Genomic DNA, 6,267 nt, shown 5'->3' with positions numbered 1-6,267 from the left:
GGATGGCAGCCCCTGGGAGCACTTGTGTCCACAGCGCTGTCACCCAGCTCAGCATGGGTGGTCTGTGCAGATTAGAGCTGGGAGCACCCTTGCCTCCTCACATCAGCTTCTGTCACCCAGACGTTATCCATCGAGGTCAGTGTTTTAGGGGGGAGACAGTCGCAGGGCAGGTGTGAAGCCAGCGGTGGGCTCCCTCCTGGGTTCCCGGCCATTCACTGCGCTGCAGTCCACGAGGCCTGTGTAGGTGCCAGCAGCGTCCCTGACCTGCACATGGAGAACCGGAGCTTCTTGAAGACTTGGGGCCCTGCACAGGCTGTGCCTCTTAACAAGGTGGGTGCTTTGCATGGGACTTGCCTGGGATTGAACCTGGAGCGCGTTTGTGTGAATGTCCTTCCATCTCCCGCTGCTCCAGCTCCTGCGCTGTCCCGACCCCAGCAGCCCTGCATTCTCCTGGCCCTGTCATCCCTGTGACCTCAGCCGTGACTCCCCACCGGCCTCTCACACTCACCTTCACCTGCAGCCTCCGCCCTCTGAGCCTGCACAGGGCCGCTGTGCCCACTGGTGAGAAGCCCTCCCTCCCACCTGGGTCACCGCTGTTCTGCGCGACTGTCTTCTCATCCCCTGCTCAGGTCTCCCACCTGCTCCTCCTCGTGATCTTGCTCCCAGTTGAACACGGAAGCAAATGGAACTCCCCTCGATCCCCCCCCCCACGCCCCCCTCCTGACCTCTGCGTCTGTGGACTGCATCCCTGGGACACCTGCTACGAAGGTGTCCCCAAGCTTCTGCTCCCCCTCGCCTCGTGACCTGCTCTGTCTCACTGGGGGTGCAGTGCTGCGCCCACTGTGTGTTCTGTGTCCCCTCTGGGATGTGAGCTCTGGGGTTTCTGTCTGGATCACTGCTGTTCCTAGTGCCCAGAGCAGTTCCTGGCACTCAGCAGGTGCTCCATAAATGATCGTCAAATCAATGTTTGTGAAACACATTCTGGTTGAAATACTGGACGTCCTAGGTTGACGCTCTCACAAACCCTGTTCATTCCCCACTCCTCCATGGAAACCCTTCATCAGGCCACTGATGATCTCTCCCTGGCTCAGTCAGTCATGGGTTCTCCACCCCTGACCGAGATGCCCCCTCAGCGGGGAGCCAGCCTAGAGGACCATCCTTCCTGCCCTTAGAGCTCAGCCCAGCCTCCTTCCCGCCTCCAGCAGGCCACCTTCGAGAGCCTCCATCCCTGCCTCTCCCTAGATGTTCTCTTGACGGATGACCTGAAGTGCTATTTGCCCCTGACCTCCACTTGGGCCTGTCCTGGCCTCTCCTCAGAACTCTAGAATCATGCACCCAGCTGCGACCAACACCATCCTGCTGTCCCATGGACACCTCAAGCCCACAGCTCTCAAGACTGAGCTCCCCGTCCTACCCAGCCCTGTCCTCCCCTCCCATGGCTTAGCTTGTCACATGGAAACCTGTCCTTCCAGTTGCTCAGGCTAAAAACCCCAAGAGCTACCGACCTCCACCAGGACGACTGGGGTGCTACCTCCGCGCCAGCGAGACCTGCCATCGGCTCCAGGCTCCTCTCGCCTGGACTGGGATGCCTAAGCCGGACAGATCTGCTTGATGGGACAACAGTTTGAGCTTGAGAAATAAAACTGTAAAAAGCTTTTACACTTCCCATGTCCTCTTTTTGTCCCTTTGCTACTGTGCCCCAAAGTCTTCCCCTAATAAAGGAAAGTTGGGCAGAGGTGAAAACATGCTCTGGCAGTGGGTGGGTGGGGACTGTGCCATGCACAGCGCAGGTGGCCCTGCGGGAATGTGTGTGGCCGCCACTCACACCCTCCACCCTCCCATCCCAGCCAGGAGACAGACTGTTCTGGGCTCCATCTCTAGCCAACCACGGGACACATGCCCGTCCCTGTCCAGTCTTTGGGGTCCTGACTATGGAGCGACTACGGCATTTTAATGCCATCGCTCTGTGACTCTCTGTGAACAGCCCGTGGCGAGGAACCTAGGGAACCTGCCAAGGCCAGGAGCTGCCTGCTGAAAGGGCAGAGACTGGGGGCAGAGGCCCAGAGGCTGGGCAGCCCATCAGAAAAAGAGTGAGCTGGGAGGGCCCACAGCCACGCGGGGCTCACAGAGGCTGCCTCCCCAGATCAGGGTCAAGGCCTGGGTAACTGCTTCGTAGCAGGTGTCCCAGAGGAGGAGGCAGCCAGTGCAAGGACAGAGATTCTGACCTCACCTAAACTGTCATTCCCGTGCTGCTTGGTCTGTGGCAGTAGCCGCTTTGTGGGGCAAGTTGTCATCAACCTCCTCCCTCTTCAAATGTCACCGTCAACGTTTCAAATCCCTGTGCAGAGCTCCCACCACACCCTGCTCCTGCGGAGGATGGGTGAGAGCACCACAGAGTCCTGGGCAGGGGGCAGGTGCTGGAGGAGGACCTCTTCCTTGGAGGCGCAGGCCCTGCCCCCAGGCTGTTCTGTGTGGGCTCCCTGCGGCCACCAGGTGGCAGCATGCCCACTTGCTTCAGCAGACACGGCTGGCGACCTGAAATGCTGAAGGCTGGCGGGGCTCCTGCCTGGGCCATGTGGCATTCCTGCTGCCCTGTGCAGATGGCAGAGCCCAGGAGCCCTCTGGGAAGCCTGTGGCACGGTAGCCGTCCCCTCCGTGGTTTGGAGGAGTGTCTCCTGAGAAGGGAAGTCACTTGCCCAGTTGTCTCAGCCTTGCTGAGTGCCGTCTACCCCCTGGACTCCAGTGTCTGTGCCGTGTGGGGACACACAGTCCAGACCCCTGCCCTCCCAGCTCTCAAGAGGGCATCAACCTTGGGCATCTGGACCTCCTGACTCTGGCTATAAAAAGGGGTTGAAAACTAGCCCTAAGCCAGGGTGAAACTCAGACACTGTGCTACACCAGACACAGAGGCCATGGCTGGGCCACTGACTTCTGTGACCCCTCCAGTCCTGGCCAGCCCACAGGCACAGAAGGCAAGTTTGGGGTTGCAGGGACGGGGGTGGGGGTGGGGGGTGGGGAACGACTGCTTCCTGGCTTTGGTTTGGGATAATGAGAGAGTTCTGGAACCAGAGGGTGGATGTTATGACTTGGATTTGCCCGTCTTCCCACCCCTAAATTGATGCGTTGAAGGGCTGACCCCTCATGTGGCTGTACTTGGAGACAGGCCTTTAAGGAGGTAAGTAAGGGTAAGTGGGTCATAAGGTCAAATGAGGCCTGTGTCCTGGTAAGGAGACACCAGAACTCCTTCTCTCTCCCTCCCCCTCTCCCCTTCCCCTCCCTCTCCACCCCTCTTCTCCTCCCTCTCTCCCTCTCCCCCATCTCTCCACACACAGGAAAGGCCAAGCAGGGCCCAGCTGGGAGAGAAGCCTCACCAGGAGTCAAGATGGGGCACCTCCTTCTGGGTCTCCTGGCCTCCAGAACTGTGGAAAGCATTTTTGCTGTGGAGCAGCTCAGTCTGCAGTGTCCACGGCGTCGGCACACAGACGCAGTCACACCGGACTGTGCGTGAACCAAAGGCCAAGGCGATGTGCCCCCTCATTAAAAAGGTGCATTTTCTGTTGTGCATGTTTTGTTACGATGAGGGTGACAATGTGTCCACAGCACTGGTGGGAAGCTGTCGAGGGCCTGTCTACCCACTGCCCACACCCCCACTGATTCCCCCTGTGTCAAGGGCAAGGTGGGCTCAGACTCTTATTTCTGCTTCTTGCTGAAGAAGTGGGAAGAGGAACACAGGGCCAGGTGTTCTGGAACTTCCTTCAGTCCGGTTACACCCTATACACACTGTGGGTCCTGGTGTTTGTAGGTGTTTGTGTAGGCCACAAGGTGACCACAGGCACTGATTTAAACTGAGTTCAAATGGCGCTGGCCCACAGGGGAGTTGACCCTGCTGTGACCTGGGCTCTTCCTCGGTTTTCTTCCCTGCAAAAGTGAGGAGCCAGGCATGATGGCACATGTCTGTGACCCCAGTTCTGGGAGAAGCTGAAGCAGGAGGTTGGTTGCAAGTCAAGGCCAGCAACGTAACGAAGCAAGACTCTGTCTCAAGATAAAACAAAAAGGGGTGAGGTGTGGCTCAGTGGTGGAGCACCTGCCTGGAGGTGGGAGGCCCTGGGTCCAACCCCCAAGCCCCACAGGGCGGGGAGTAGAAATGTCCTTCAGGGGCTGCTGTGAGGTTGCCCAGGGAAATGGTCCATGAAGGGCCAGGTTAGAGCTGGTGGCTGTCCTCGGCCCCGTCCTCTACCACCTGCTGGCCTTGGAGCTGGCCATGCCTTCCACCAGGCCTGGCCAGTTGTGGCCCTGCACCGTGTTCCCAGCCTCTCTCCAGGAACCAGCCACATGGCCCCCACCTGAGAGAGCAGCGAGGGCCAGCGTCCTCCACAAGCTGACCTGGCCCGTCACCAGGTAGCTTGGCCCTGGGGAACGGTGTGGTGGGGGGGCTGCCTGAAGACTCCCCCTCCCCTGCTCATCAGGAGGTGGGGATCCGAGCTGCCCCTGGGGTGGGGAGAAGTGCTGCTGTCCCACCCTCGTGCCCCACGCCCTCCATTCTCCTGCCTCCTGTACCTGATCTTCCACACCCTCCAGCAGGCCTCGGGACCCCCGAGACCCCTCTAGACTGCCAAGGCCTGGCCTGTGACGTGCAAAAGGACACAATGAAAGAAATTTCAAAAACCCTGCCTCTCCACCCAAATCCTGCTTTCCATTCTACTGCCCGTCTCAGGACCATCCTGTGGCCAAACAGGGCCAGCCCCTTGCTCCTCCCTGCAGTTTCTCCAAAGTCCCAATCTCACCCCCTGCCTGAGGCAGAGGGCACGTTCCAGGACCAGGGAGAAGGCCCGTCTCCAGCAAGCGGGGAGAATTCCCACACAGAGCCCCGGAGAAAAACGCAGGCCAGGGTAAGGGGGGCGGTGGAGTAGGCTGGGGAGACCCGTCCAGGGTCCTCAGTCTGCTTCCTCATCCCTGAGACAGGCACACCAAACCCGGGTTTGCATACCAGTACAGTCATTAGAGCCTTTCTGGAAATACTGTATATTTATTACAAATATTTTACTCTGATAAACCATCAAATGATCATAAAAATATCTAATTTATTTCTTAAAAAATAAGCACAATGCCATTTGCTGCTCAGATGATTTTCGGTTCACATAAGGCCTGGAGATAATAAATCCAACTCTCATCTAACACTCACCCTCTTCTCCTCATCCAACTATTTAAAACTATGATTTTCTCTTACATACGTGACTGGAAATGGACACAATTGTTTTGCAGATTGCATCACACCCTTACACGTGCTGCCTATGCACTTTCATCCTATATGTTTACACATATAAATGAATTTACATGCAAATACAAAGAGTAGAGAGGAAATCTATACCAGGAAAATGCACACAAAGCGCCTGGCCCTGAATCAGGCCTGTGACGGCCACTTAATAAATCAGAGTCAGTGCTGTTGTTTTTATCACCAATAAGAACCTTTTGGAGGATGAGGAATGATTCAAAGGGGCCAGGGACACGTCTCAGAGCACCAGCCAGAAGGCAGGAACAGCTCTGGGTGAGGAACCGTGTGGGAAGGGCTCCCCAGGATCGGTGACTGCAGGGTAAATGACAGGTTAGAAAGCGGGGGCCCTGGGCCTGCTGCCAGGTGCAGTCATGGCACCCCTGGGCCGGGTGGACAGCCAGGCATTACCTACCCGCAGCTCCTCTTCCAGGCCGATTCCTGAAGGTCGCCAATGGCAACACAGAGTCACCCTGTCTGTGGGCCTCCATGTGGGGCCCTGCCCTGCAGAGGCTCAGCGGCTCTGGCCGGGCCGGGGAAGGCCAGGTGGACCCCACTCACCTTCATCCCAATGCTGCCGACCCCGCATGGCTGTTGGGATTCTCCTTTGACCCGTCAGGAGGCCCGCGGGCTCCCCACGGATGGACCGGCGGGAGGACCTCTCTCCCACAGGTTCACTTTCATGTATGAGAGAGAAGCTTTTACCCTTTTTGAAAATTATTCTTAACAAATCTCTGAAATTGAATTTTGTCCAGACAGACAAAATCCTTCTCTTCTTTCCTGTAACTGATGCCTGAATTTGGTAGATTCCCCTCCCTAGGAGGCACTGGTTCGTTGGGCTTCCCAGGGTCCCACAGACCAGATGCCTTAAGCGACAGAAATGTCAGTCTCCTGGCTCGGAGGCCGGAGGTCTGAGATCACGGCCTGGGCAGGGCTGCTCCTTCCCAAGCCTCCCTCTGGCTTGCAGACGGCTGTCTTCATCCTGTGGCCTCACACGG

The sequence above is a fragment of the Marmota marmota genome, unplaced genomic scaffold, assembly GCF_001458135.2.
Source record: "Marmota marmota marmota unplaced genomic scaffold, marMar, whole genome shotgun sequence".
NCBI lineage: Eukaryota > Metazoa > Chordata > Mammalia > Rodentia > Sciuridae > Marmota > Marmota marmota.
This window is presented reverse-complemented; position numbering follows the sequence as displayed.